Here is a 13699-nt window from a genome sequence, read left to right as displayed (position 1 = left end):
CCGTGAGTGTTGTTTGCGAAATGGCCTTAAAGAGCCAGTGACACACTGCGGCAAGCCACAACTAAGCACAAGTAATAAATGCTTAACATCAACCAGGGCTAACCCTTATGGGAAAATCCAACAGACATTAGGCCCTATACAATATGGGGATGAAACCAATAAGGGACTGCAGAAACGTGGGCCACACTTCATAATATTTAGAAATAGTTTATATAGGGTCAATAGATGTTGTCATAAATGGTTCATTGTTATAGACTCCACTAGGTTGCTGAGAACCATCTACAACACTGTCTACTGATGTGCTTATAGCCATCTGTAGCGCCCACTCCCCATGTCTGTAATATGCTTATACCATCCCTGAGTCATTTATAAGCTAGCTACCAATGTACCCTTAACACAAAGGATGGCCAAAATGTAACAGGGTCCTATGGAAATCCAAAGAGCCAAAACTCATGCAAAATGGCACAAATCTGCTGAAATAGTTGAGGGAAAAGGGCATGTGGCCAGCTACTGGAATGGTCATTAAAGACACAAGCAGCTGGGTATAATTTACAACAGATAAACACCCCTCTCCCATCACCACCACCATGAGTCAAGAATAGGTTAAAGAACTCCTGTGTTTCCGGTCAGCCCCAACCCACCACGTTTCTGGGGCCTGTCAGACTTGGGCTGGGCCATGAAAAGGCAGGAACTCAGTTCTCGCGAGGCAGCGCTCTGAAACCAGGGCACCGGGTTATTTACTGAGGAACAGCCTGAGAAGGCCACCAGCCCAAGCCCTCTGAGGAAAGAGGAGAGAGCCAGTTTGTCTCTTTTGTTGAAATCCCCAAGGCAGGCTGGTCTTTACCTGCCCAGAAGGATGGGAGCTGAGACTTCCTGCAGAACCAGACAGATCACTTCCTCTCCTTTGTGCGAGGAAAGAGGGCCTAGTCCTCGTGGGCCTCCGAACCATTTCCTTTTTTTGTTGGGGCTATTTTATACTCCCCCAGGAGGGGGCAGACTCACTAACAGGTACAGCCGGTGGCGGGCTATAGCTCATGCCATAGGGCAGTTGTTGGTCTGGGAACGGACATACAAGGTAAGCAAGGTGGCTAACTTCACCCGAAATGGGCAACCTTGAGACATGACCTTTGACAAGCCCAAGGGCTGCTCTAACTTGTGCCAGTGTAAACAGAGTCTGAAGGAGCTCTCCCCTGACATCTAGTGTTGAGCTGTGGAAAAGGACTTCAGGAGCTGATCTAATTTGCATTGGCACACCCACCCTGCCTAGGTGCTCATGTTTGCCTAAATGAGCACTTGTGGCTGGTGTTGGATCTCCAATCTCCTTGTTATTGAGGCAGGACTAATAAAGCATTGTTATCCTTGTTGCGTGAATTAAGGGCAGCAGAACTGTACCTGGCATACCCCCGATGGAGGGACTCGCCCTCAAGTGAATGGCACTTGCAAGGCAGGGGACATGGGTTCCTCCACCCCAGGAGGTGGGGATTGGTATGGGGGTGGTATAGGGACGGGACGGGACGGGACGGGACAGGACAGGACGGGACAGGAGAGGAGAGGAGAGGAGAGGAGAGGAGAGCTGAGCTAGTTTATCTGTCTCATCTCCATAGTGTAATAGAAACTAATTTAGACTCAACTGAGAGTCTTGTTCTATGCTGTACAGCTGAAATTATTGTTACCTAGGTCTAAATATTAGGTTTACTTAGGAACAGTGTGCACCAGCAATGAGGCTCCCACACTAATAGCTGAAATCACTAAGATCTGTGTTAAGTGGTGGGACCTGAAAACATCTTGGTGAGTGAGCAGCTGGCAGAGAGGGCCAGAGCAGAGCCCCCAAGAGAGGCATGGCAATCAGCAGGTGGAGTGGCAAGTGAGTGCCTAAGCAGTGGAGTGTGTAAGGTGCCTCCTTACCCCCCCTTCCATCCAGGGCGGGAGGTGAACTCTGCAGATGAACCTCTGAACTCTGGGGCTGCACTGGCCAAGGACAGCAGCTGTGAATGGAATGCAGAGAAGGGACGGGCACATTAAAGGGACTTGTGGGTTGCTGGACTTAAGACTCTGAGGGGAAAAGGACACTGCCCAACGTACTTGGGGGTGGGTCTTTTGCTCATGGTTTATGTTTGTGAACCTAGTTGTGGTGTGTTCCCAACTTAATGCTGAGTTACTTCCCTCCTTTTATTAAAAGGTTTTGCTACACTCAGACTCTGGTTGCAAGAGTGGAAGTATTGCCTCTTAGAGGCCCCCGGGGGAGAGGGGGTGTCACTGGGTAGGGGCTCGAGCTGGTTTTGTGTTGTACTGACAAAAAAGAACCCCTAGAAACTGAACCCAACCCTTGTTGTTGCTGGCTCCACCTGGCAGAAGAGTTACACCAGGATTGGCGCCACTGTCCCTGGGTGCTGCAAAGGGGGTATAAAGACCCCTTTTTCCCCATCTTTGGTCCTGCACTGAGCGCAGCCCAGGCGGACTCTGTGTTCTCACTGTAGCAGGGGGGAGAATTGTGTCTCTTTGTGTTAGGCAGCTTAGGTAGTAGCCTGCTGTGTCTCTCTTTATTACGTTACAAACTTCCAGCAGGAGTATTCATGTTTGTCTCTAACTTCTCTGCGTGCATGCCGGGAACATAACAAGACGGTGAGGGTTAGTTAACACAGGAGACGTGCTCTGAGAGCCTTAGCTACTAACATTTATGTAAGTCTCCTTCTCTCTCTGACAGTTGGCTTTTCCTGTCTCTCCTTTGCTGTCACCGCTTATCCCCGAGAGGGCTGGCTGCGAACGGGAGTCCTCTTCCATTAATCAAATGCCTCCTACTCTCCCTTGACTCATTCACAAAGGCAGCTCATCATCTGCGACATCACACCATCTCCAGGGTGATGGATTCTGATGTCACAAGCGATTGATTGCGGTGAGTTAGGCAGGAAGGGAAGGGGATTTGACAGGCTTCTGTTCACACCTAGTGAAGGGGCAGCGATGGCAAAGGATACGCTGGGAACTACACGGACACTTGAGGGAGTTAGTCAGGGCAAGGTGACCTGCAAAGCTTTGGGCTGAAAGTTACAAGCCTTTGAGGAATAGGAGAACGCCTGGGATTCAAGAATTTGCTGAAAATTCCAAAATTATTTCCAGGTAAAATTGCAAACAAAGCAATTTCATTTGAAAAATTCCAAGGAAATTTTTTTTAATGGAAAATTTTCGAAACGATTCCCTGCTGTGCCAAAGACTCTGCATGTGACTTGGGCAAACCACTGAAGCCCAGATTTTTAACGGCATTTAGGCATTGCTTCACTCAACATTGCAACACCTGACTGAGTCAGGAGTCATTTCAATTGGCTCCTAAGTCCCTTTGGAAAGGAGTCTTAGGCTCCTAAAGCACTTAGGTGTTGCAATGCTGAGCACAGAAACACCTAGATCCCTTTGAACACCTGCTCTTTAATCTCTCTGTGTTTCACTGTCCTATTACTGAAATGGGGATAATAATTATTTACATTGTGAGCTTTTTGACTGAGAGATTGTCTCGTCCTATATGGATATGTACAGCTCTTAGTACCAGTGGGGCTGTTGATATTGCGTGGGACCTCTGGAGAGTATTGCAATAATAAAACAACCTTCATCGTTCCCAGTTTGATGGGCTCTTCAGCAGTGCACCCGGCAGGAGACTGAAAGTTCACTTGAGCACCGTTGAGACACTTTAATATTAGCTGTCACTCACAATGGGTGCCCTTTCCCCACTGACCAGCATGGCAAAGGGCTCTTGCATGCCGTGGCTGATGGGGAGATTAGAGCGACCGCTGACGTAAAAAGAAAAGAATGTATCAAAAGAAGCCTGCGCCGGAAATTAAATCTCCCATCCGTTCTGTAAATGACATTACATTACACCTTCAGCCAAGGAGCTGGCCAGAGCAATAAAACCAGCAACCTTTTGTATTCTAGGGGGCTCTGAGGAATCAGAAAAGCCATCACAGGGGCTGCTTTCCCATCTTGTTGTCTCCTTGCGCGTGAAAGTTCATATTTCCGCTCGTTAGTGTTGCATCATCCTCTGCCATCCTGGAATCTAAAAATCAGGAAACCTGGCTTAGCAGCAATCTCTGTGTGCCTCTCCGGTCTGCACAACCTGCTGCTGCTTCGCTATTGGCTTCTATCTGTTGTTGTTGTTTCTTGTTTGAAGCCGTCATTTCATCATGACGGAAGTCTCCTGCCAATACACCAGAGACTGCTTTGTTGGTTTGGGTGGCTGTCCCTGCTTCCCCGTCACATGGCCTGACTGCCGGTCATCAGAAACTGCTGTGGGACCTGCCCCCAAGAGATATTATTGAGGCAAATTGCTTAGGAAGATGCAAGAAAGGATTATTAGAGATTTATGTGACACTGGTTGGGAGAGAAATTACTTGGTTCTCAGCACTTAGGCTTCATCAACTGGGATCAAGAAGAAATTTCACCCAGTAGCTAAGAAAAGGCACACGCAGGGTGTATTATGAGTTTTCAGTTTACATCTGCATTGGAAGCATCCAACATTGGCCATTGTCAGAAGCAGGATATTAGGCTAGCAAGTCTGAGTGGTCCCATTTGGAGGCTCCCAGGGGTACCACCTTGTTGGACAGTGGCCACATCCTCTGAGGCAATTTGGCATCTCTGAGCACTTGAAAGGAAACTCAAGTAAATAAGCAAACAGCTTTTCTTGGTAAATTGCAGCAAATCTGCGCAGACGGCTACTCACGACTCCCTCATCTTGTTAGGTGATTATATTCGGCTTGTTCTTACAAGGCTATCTCTAAGCCGACACAGATGGTAGTCTAGAGATTATTCCCTTTAAAGCACACCTGAATTTTTCAGGTATTGATTTTTAAGAGTGGATTAGACAAAATGTTGTAGAAAATGGGAGCGTGATACTGCAATTACTGAACATGCTGGGCAGAAGTAAACAGCTTCTGGAATCCTCCGTCTTACTCTTTGAATATGCACCAGGAACAGCAACGGGGAAACTAGAAAATTAAGAGAGACAGTTCAAATGGAATCATAGAATCATAGAATCTCAGGGTTGGAAGGGACCTCAGGAGGTCATCTAGTCCAACCCCCTGCTCAAAGCAGGACCAAACCCAACTAAATCATCCCAGCCAGGGCTTTGTCAAGCCTGACCTTAAAAACCTCTAAGGAAGGAGATTCCACCACCTCCCTAGGTAACCCATTCCAGTGCTTCACCACCCTACTAGTGAAAAAGTTTTTCCTAATGTCCAACCTAAACCTCCCCCTCTGCAACTTGAGACCATTACTCCTTGTTCTGTCATCTTCTACCACTGAGAACAGTCTAGATCCATCCTCTTTGGAACCCCCTTTCAGGTAGTTGAAAGCAGCTATCAAATCCCCCCTCATTCTTCTCTTCTGCAGGCTAAACAATCCCAGTTCCCTCAGCCTCTCCTCATAAGTCATGTGCTCCAGCCCCCTAATCATTTTTGTTGCCCTCCGCTGTACTCTCTCCAATTTATCCACATCCTTCTTGTAGTGTGGGGCCCAAAACTGGACACAGTACTCCAAATGAGGCCTCACCAGTGCTGAATAGAGGGGAATAATCACTTCCCTCGATGTGCTGGAAATGCCCCTACTTATACAACCCAAAATGCCATTAGCCTTCTTGGCAACAAGGGCACACTGTTGACTCATATTCAGCTTTTCATCCACCGTAACCCCTAGGTCCTTTTCTGCAGAACTGCTGGCCAGCCATTCGGTCCCTAGTCTGTAGCAGGAGATAGTGCCCAATCCAAACTCTGACTCCAGGGGCCCGGGTAGTCTGAGGAAACTTCTCATTGTTTTGCTCATCCGTCCAATCAATAGCTGCATACTGGCTAACGTGGAGTGTGGAAGTTCTTTAGCACAAAGACTGTCTTCTTTGTTCTTCATGTGGATGGGGCCTACTACAAGGAGGCCTTGATTTGAGTTGCTAGGCACCACCATAATAAATAACACATTTCTGATCCGGATCCAAACTGCATAGCTGGTCCCTGTCTACATAACTTCCCGATCCAAACTGAGGACTTTGGGAAAGTTTTTATCCTAGGTTGAACATGGTCAAACCTATCTCTAATAAAGCAGCAAAGAATCCTGTGGCACCTTATAGACTAACAGACGTTTTGCAGCATGAACTTTCGTGGGTGAATGCCCACTTCGTTCTTGCATCCAACGAAGTGGGCATTCACCCACGAAAGCTCATGCTGCAAAACGTCTGTTAGTCTATAAGGTGCCACAGGATTCTTTGCTGCTTTTACAGAACCAGACTAACACGGCTACCCCTCTGATACTATCTCTAATAAGTGTCCAAGAGTTTGACGGCTTGGCAATATAAGGGTTGTGGTTACTCGCCAAGGTCTGGATTTTAGCGCTGTCTCAGAGAAGCCCCCAGAAGTTGAGATGCTTCTCTGAACATCATCTGAACTCTCCAGATGCCTACAGTCTGCAAAACAAGGGTGGAAATCTTGAAAGAACAAACTTTCTTGTGAGATTCTTGACATTTCTGTCTTCTAGTGGTGCTGGAAATAGCATGAGAACAAGCTTCCTCATGCTGCTTTGGCCACGATAGCTGAAACCCGGAGGTGCTTGGAAATAAGAGTATGTTTGAGGCATGGAATTGGATAAGGGTTATTTCAGTTTGATTAGTCTGCTGGTCCTGTTCTCATAGAATTGTGTGTCTCAGAGGACAGCAGCTGAGCGTTCAGTTTTCCCCTTTATTTTCATTCAGAATTAATTTTGTTTAGAATGAAGAGGAAGCAACAAAGAACAAAAGTAAAGTCTCCACGAGAGGGAGCACAGTGAGTGCCTCTCCTCTGTAAGTGTCAGCTTCTGACTTGAGCACAAAACAGCAGTAAAATCACAATACAGCAAATGTGCCATGGACCCTCCAGGGAATAAACCATGCAAAATTGTCAGCTAAATCTGATTCTATGGCTATGGACCTTGGAGCCTGATCTTTGTCCAACCTCTGTTTTGGCTAACCCAGAGCCTTAATTCAGGGCTCATCTCTGCTGTTCTGTGGAAGCTAGTGCCATGTGCAGGATTCTGGTTGCACTCTGCAGAGTATGCACCACAATGTCTTCCTCCCATATGCAATGTTGGCCATTAGAGGCTAAAGAACAGAATGTGGAACCTCCTACAGGTGTCTGGTGGGTGGAGAGATCACTGAGCCCACTGCAAGTGAGGTGCGGGTGATGTAGCCTTTTATTTTATTTAAAGTGAATGTAGTAATGGGGTATTACACCACCGTGGGCTCGGCTCTGGCAGCTACAGTTTCCAGCTTAACAGAGTGAAAGTCACCTCTGCTTCTTGCTTCAGATAGGGCACATAAAGACCCAGGGTCGTGACCACACTGACATTCACAAGTATCAGAGGGGTAGCCGTGTTAGTCTGGATCTGTAAAAGCAGCAAAGAGTCTTGTGGCACCTTATAGACTAATAGACATTTGGGAGCATGAGCTTTCATGGGTGAATACCCACTTCGTCAGCTGCATCCGATGAAGTGGGTATTCACCCACGAAAGCTCATGCTCCCAAACGTCTGTTAGTCTATAAGGTGCCACAAGACTCTTTGCTGCATTCACAAGTACGAGGTCTAGTCTGTTTTACAAGTTTTATTAAAGTTACAATTAAAGTTATGATTACCCAAGCACGTAGAAATGCTACACAGACCTATGCACACGTTACAACTATAGTTATACTCACATCCTTAATTCTAGTGTTAGGGTCTGATGGGTCTCTCATGGCTTGATCATCAGTAAAGGGATGGTCTCTGCTGGAGTTTCCCGTAGGGAGCTCAATTTTCCCACTCTGGCCACCCCCTTTGTATAATGTGATTCTGACTATATCTCATTAGCATTTACACACATAGAGCACCCTGCGGTTAGGGCATGTGTTAGAACAATGTGATTACCGGGTATTTTGTATTTTACTGTTAATTTGTTGCAGTATCACCCACTGATACATCTTTTCCCGTAGTCTTGTGGCCTAGGGTTATTCTTTTGTCACTTTCTTATGTCAGCATTTTTTATCTCCAAGGCCTAAATCTTGCAGACCTCAGCTTCAGGCCAGCTGACAGGGGCGGGGGGTGGGGGTGGGAGGGAATGGAGCTATTTCCATGGGGCCCAGAAAATTTAAAAGGGCCTGGGGGTCCCCGTCTGCAGCATTGTAGCAGGGGCCAGGAGCCCCAGGCCCCTTTAAATCGCCTGGGTGGGCCACGGAGCTCAGAGGCGACACGGGAGGGGAGGGGGGCAGGAAGGGTCAGCCGGCCACCCTCCCCAGACGCCTGCTTGGGGCACTCAACCCAGCAGCCAGCCCCGCCTGGGGCGAGGAAGGAGCAGGGCTGCCCGGGGGCTCAGCGTCTCTGGGGACAGTGGCCGAGCGAGCCGGAGCCCTCCCGGCATGCTCAGAGTCACTCCTGTCCCCAGAAGCTGAGCCTGGGCAAGGCAGGGAGCGGCGAGAGCGGCAGCCCTCTCTCCGGCGGGGGCTCCGGAGCCTGGCTGCCAGAAGAGCAGCCGACCAGCCAGAGGGAGCTGGGCTGGCACAGCAGGAGGACACAGCCCCCCACCCAGGTAACGTGGGATGGGGAGGAGGGGGCGGGGAGAGTGTGGGGGCCCCGGGCTGGGGGAGGGGCGGAGTCACGTGGGAGGTCATGCAGGAGGGGTCACCTTGGGGTGTCATGTGTCCCCCCCTTAGCTGGTGCCCCCCTTTGTGCAGCGCCACCCAGAGGATTCAGGGGGCCTGGGGCAAAGCAATTTTGGGGGCCCCTTCCATAAAAAAAAGTTGCAATACTATAGAATCCTGTATTCTCGTGGGGGCCCAGGTGGCCCTGGGAAAAATAAACATTTAAAAACTTTCCGCATCTCAGCACAAACCCAGTTTTGAGAAAATTTCTTTTCAAGTCACCTTTACAAGGTATCACTGGTTCTCAGCACCAGCTAGTGCTAAAAGGCACTAAAGCTCATTAAAAAGGTTGGACAAATATTTTCCGTCAAAACTTTTTCTGGATTGAAAACTAGGGGGTTTTAAAAAGCAGAAAAAATCACGGACAATGTCTGTTTTCCTTCAAAATTTGTTGTGGTTTTTTTAATTGAAAAGCTGAAAGAAGTCTGCCAAAACCTGAACATGATTTGGGGTTTCAGAAGTGTGTGGCCAAATATTTGCTGCCTGCCGTGTTTGATTGTTTAAAGAAACAATAAAAAAATTCTGCTTAAAAAAAATTCAAAACTTTTGAATTTTAATGGCGTTAGATGGCTCCTTGATCTTCTCCGGCAAAAGCACACACAACAACAGACAGACAAAGACTTTCCTCCCTCCCAGATTTGAAAGTATCTTGTCTCCTTATTGGTCCTGTTGGTCAGGTGTCAGCTAGGTTATGTGAGCTTCTTAACCCTTTACAGGCAAAAGAGGAATTAACCCTTAACTGTATGTTTATGACACACTCTAAAAGCTGATCAGATGTCACTGCTCAATCTGACGGGGGCCCTAGGAAGCCAAAGTTCTTCCAGCCCTTCTGGAAGGGTTGCGTCTTTGGTCAGAAGGACTTGTCTGCTCGCTGAATCAAAAGAAGGCCCGAGTCAGTTTAAATGGAGACTTTTTATGCCAAACATCCTTTCTTAGTCAGTTGGTCTCTGGAAAACCTAGTTTGAACCAGTTTATGCAAGCGTCCCCGGGCATGGTACCTCTCTGGAGGTCTTTACAACCTGAGTGATTCACCTTAAATCACCATCCATTGCTTTTAGTTCCTGGAGGAGCTGGGGTATCATTCCCCCTCACTCTCCTCCACTGCCCCAAGTTGCATACAGTCCCTGGCCCACAGTGATACATAAACCATTCATAAGCTTAATACAGTTTGTATCCCAGAGATGCTGCACAAGGTTGCAACATATGTCATAACAACCTAGTATGATGTTAGTCTCTTTTGTAGCTGCATCATATTGTTGACACATTCACTTTGTGATTCACTATAATCCCCAGATTCTTTCCAGCAGTACTATTGCCTAGCTAGTTATTCCCCATTTTGTAGTTATGCATTTGATTTTTCATTCCTAAGTGTAGTACTTTGCATTTGTTTTTATTGAATTTCATCTGCTGATTTCAGACCAATCCTCCAATTTATCAAGGGCATTTCAAATTCTAATCCTGTCCTCCAAAGTGCTTTCAACCCCTCCCAGCCTGGTGTCATCTGCAAATTGCATAAGTGAACTTTTGACTCCATTATCCAATTGATTTATGAAAATATTGAATAGTACTGGACCCCTGTGGGACCTGCTGGACACATTTCCTCAGTCTGAAAGTGTATCATTGATAACCATTCCTTGATTACTGTCCTCTAACCAGTTTTTCACCCACTATTTCACCTACCTGCACATGACTGAGCCATACAAGGCAGGCCAAGCACATACTTGGCTAAAATAATGTAGAAATATTTTGTGGTTAATCTGCAGAGCAGAAATACACTATTTTTCTTCTTTGCCCAAGCAGTGGCTCAGTGATAGGTCAGAAGGAGGAATGTGCTCATGCCATCCAGCAAAAGTAACAGTTTCAGCCAGATATCTAGGCACTGGGACAGAGGCTGGGTGAGAAGCTGAGGGTTAAGGCAAGCCAGCCATATTCAGCAGGTGCCCCCTATGAGACTGAACTCAGGCCAGTGGGCCATTCAGGCGAGGCATCAGGAGCATACAGAAGCCTGTGTGGTTACAACTAAAGCTGGGTGATTTTTTTGTTCAATCAAAACAACATTTAAGAAAAAATGTAGAAAAATGGTGTTTCATTCAACTTTTGTTTTCCACTTAAATTCAAGTCTTTAAAAATGGTTTTCATTGAGCTTTTCCTCTCTTGGGCTTTCCTTCTCCTCGCCTCCTTTTCCCTCTCAGGGCGGGGAGAGAAAAAAGTAAAGAGGGAGAGAAAGGAGGCGGGGTAGAGGGGTGACAACAAATTGAAAACCTTGGAGGCTTTTTTGGTTCTTGTTTCACCAAGAAGCAGAAAAACAAAAACAAACAAACAAATAAAAACCCTGCTAAACATTTCAAATGAAATGAGAATTTTTTAGAATCTCTGACCCATCCTGCTCCTTGTCCCCCGACCACCACCCCACAAGACCCCCCCAATCAATCCCCCCCTTCCCTGTCCCCTGACTGCTCCCCCAGAACCTCTGCCCCATCCAACCCCCCCTCCCTGTTCCCTGACTGTCCCCGGGACTCCCTGCCCCTTATCTACCGCCCCAGCCCTGGCCGCTTACCCCCGCCTCCCGGCACCTCAGTGCGCTCGTCGAGAAGCAGCCCTGAACAGCGCTGCAGCCGCGTGGCTCGGGGGGGTGGGGGCTGAGCTCCTCCCCACTCAGAGCCGCGTGGTAAGGGGAGGAGCCGCTCGCCCGGAGTTCACAGCCCCGCCCCCTTACCACGCGGCTCTGAGCAGGGCGGAGCTGTCCAGGATGCACTGAGGCACTGGGGGGATGGCGGGGGCGAGCCTCAGCCATTCTCGTGGGGGCCCCTGCGGGGCCCAGGGCCTGGGGCAGATTGCCCCACTTGCCCCCCCCGGGCGGCCCTGCCTTTGTGTCCCTGCCACTAGTCGCCTCTGGCCAGGGCTCATAGGCACGCACAGGGTGGTACTGGCAGCGGCGAAGGCAGCTGGACAGGCATGTGGAAGCCCGGCCCGTGCCAGAAGAGCGCACGCAGCAGCTGGCAGCAGCTCACTGGGCACCACCAGCGTGGGCACAGCACCGCCCAAATGTCAGGCAGACCATGTCCAGGCGGGCTGGGGGCCCACTGACAGTTCTGCCCTGGGGCCCGGAATTGCTGTCCATGGGCCTGTTCAGCCTACGGGCCTTACGTTCCAGCCTTTCTTCCTTTGATCTGTAATACATGATTATTCCTTCTAACTACTGATCAGTCTTATCATTCTCTACTCCTACAGTGTAACTGTATCCAACAGCCAATGACTGTATATGACATAACGTGTTAGTTAATTACAAGCACACAATAAATGAATAATAAACTAAAATCATTGGCTACACTGGGAGAGGATACCAAGCTGGGAGGGGTTACAAGTGCTTTGGACAATAAGATTAAAATTAAAAATGATCTGGACAAACTGGAAAAATAGTCTGAAGGAAATAGGATGCAATTCAATATGGACAAATGCAAAGTAATCCACTTAGGAAGGAACAATCCATTGCACACATACAAAATGGGAAATAGGAAGGAGCACTGCGGAAAGGGATCTGGGGATCCTAGTGGACCACAATCTAAATATGAGTCAACGGTGTCACACTGTTGCAAAAAAAGCGAACATCATTCTGGGCTGTATTAGCAGGAGTGTTATAAGCAAGACATGAGAAGTAATTCTTCCGCCCTACTCCATGCTGATTAGGCCTCAGCTGGAATATTATGTCCCGTTCTGGGTGCCACATTTCAGGAAAGATGTGGACAAATTGGAGAAAGTCCAGAGAAAAGCAACAAAAATGATTAAAGGTCTAGAAAACATGACCTAGGAGGGAAGATTGAAAACATTAGGTTTGTTTAGTCTGGAGAAGAGAAGATGGAGAGGGGACATGATAACTGTTTTCAAGTAAAAGGTTGTTACAAGGAGGAGGGAGAAAAATTGTTCTCTTTAGCCTCTGAGGATAGGACAAGAAGCAATGGGCTTAAATTGCAGCAAGGGAGGTTTAGGTTGGACATTAGGACAAACTTCCCAACTGTCAGAGTGGTTAAGCACTGGAATAAATTGCCTGGGGAGGTTGTGGAATCTCCATCATTGGGGATTTTTAAGAGCAGGTTGGACAAACACCTGTCAGGGATCGGCTAGATAATACTTAGTCCTGCCGTGAGTGCAGGGGACAGAACTAGATGACCTCTCGAGTCCCTTCCAGTCCTATGATTCTATGCACTGGGGGCTGGCAGAGAGCTGCTCTGCCACTGGGCAGATATTTCTGGGTGTGTGCACGTGCACTCTCGTTAAGGCCTCTTTATGCTGCTTTCCTAGATGAACAGAACTTCACACCCAATCCCCTTCTTTCAAAGTTGTTCTCAAACACCCCAAACTCTCCTCCCAGCAAACCACACGTCTCTTTCTCTCTCACACACAAACACATCCACGTGTCTCACACACATGCTGGAGGTGGTGACAGCACTAACTGATGGACTAAATGTACAGAGAGAGTCTTTCACGGAACTGTCATCGCTCAAGTCTGTTTTTCTCCCTTGTTTTTCTAAGCCAACGCAGGAGCCACGTAAGCATCCCCCGGAGTGTTCGGAACCTCTCCAAGCCGTCACTCACTGTCCGGGATAAAGATGAGGCACCCTTCTTTGATCTGTCATGGCATTTAGTTTTCCCCACGGCCCGAGAGAGTGAGCCGGTTGCTGACAGACACAAAAGAGAGAATCGAGCCCGCATTTCAGTAGCCGGTGTCGTCCCTAGGAGTTTAGGGGCGTGATGACTTCAAACAGCATTAAGTGATTTCCTTCCTCTGCTGTCCTCGTCCCCAAAGTCAGGGCGCGTCTACAGAGAGTCTCAGGAAAGCTGAACCGAATTCACTGCAGGTGTGAATTCAAACACGCTAATTAAACAGCATTAGCCTCCTGTGTGGATGCTCTCATTCAGAAGTAAAGTGGCCTTGGTCTGCTTTAGCTTCATTCCTTTTGGAAGTGGCCCCGCATTCCGACATGCTCTGAGAGGCAGTTGATGACGTTGTCTCTTTTATATTAGATGGAAGCT

At 48.0% G+C, this 13699-nt stretch overlaps 1 long non-coding RNA gene across 1 annotated transcript; it reads left to right on the top strand.

The window, feature by feature from the left end:
- The first annotated feature begins 2922 nt into the window (after positions 1 to 2922).
- LOC120396768 lies at positions 2923 to 13423 on the top strand. Its single transcript, XR_005593353.1, has 3 exons — positions 2923 to 3114; positions 8413 to 8556; positions 13199 to 13423. It is a non-coding gene; the product is annotated as an uncharacterized LOC120396768 (long non-coding RNA).
- The last annotated feature ends 276 nt before the right edge of the window (positions 13424 to 13699 follow it).

Source organism: Mauremys reevesii, linkage group 2 (assembly GCF_016161935.1).
Source record: "Mauremys reevesii isolate NIE-2019 linkage group 2, ASM1616193v1, whole genome shotgun sequence".
Taxonomy (NCBI): domain Eukaryota; kingdom Metazoa; phylum Chordata; order Testudines; family Geoemydidae; genus Mauremys; species Mauremys reevesii.
This window is presented reverse-complemented; position numbering and strand designations above follow the sequence as displayed.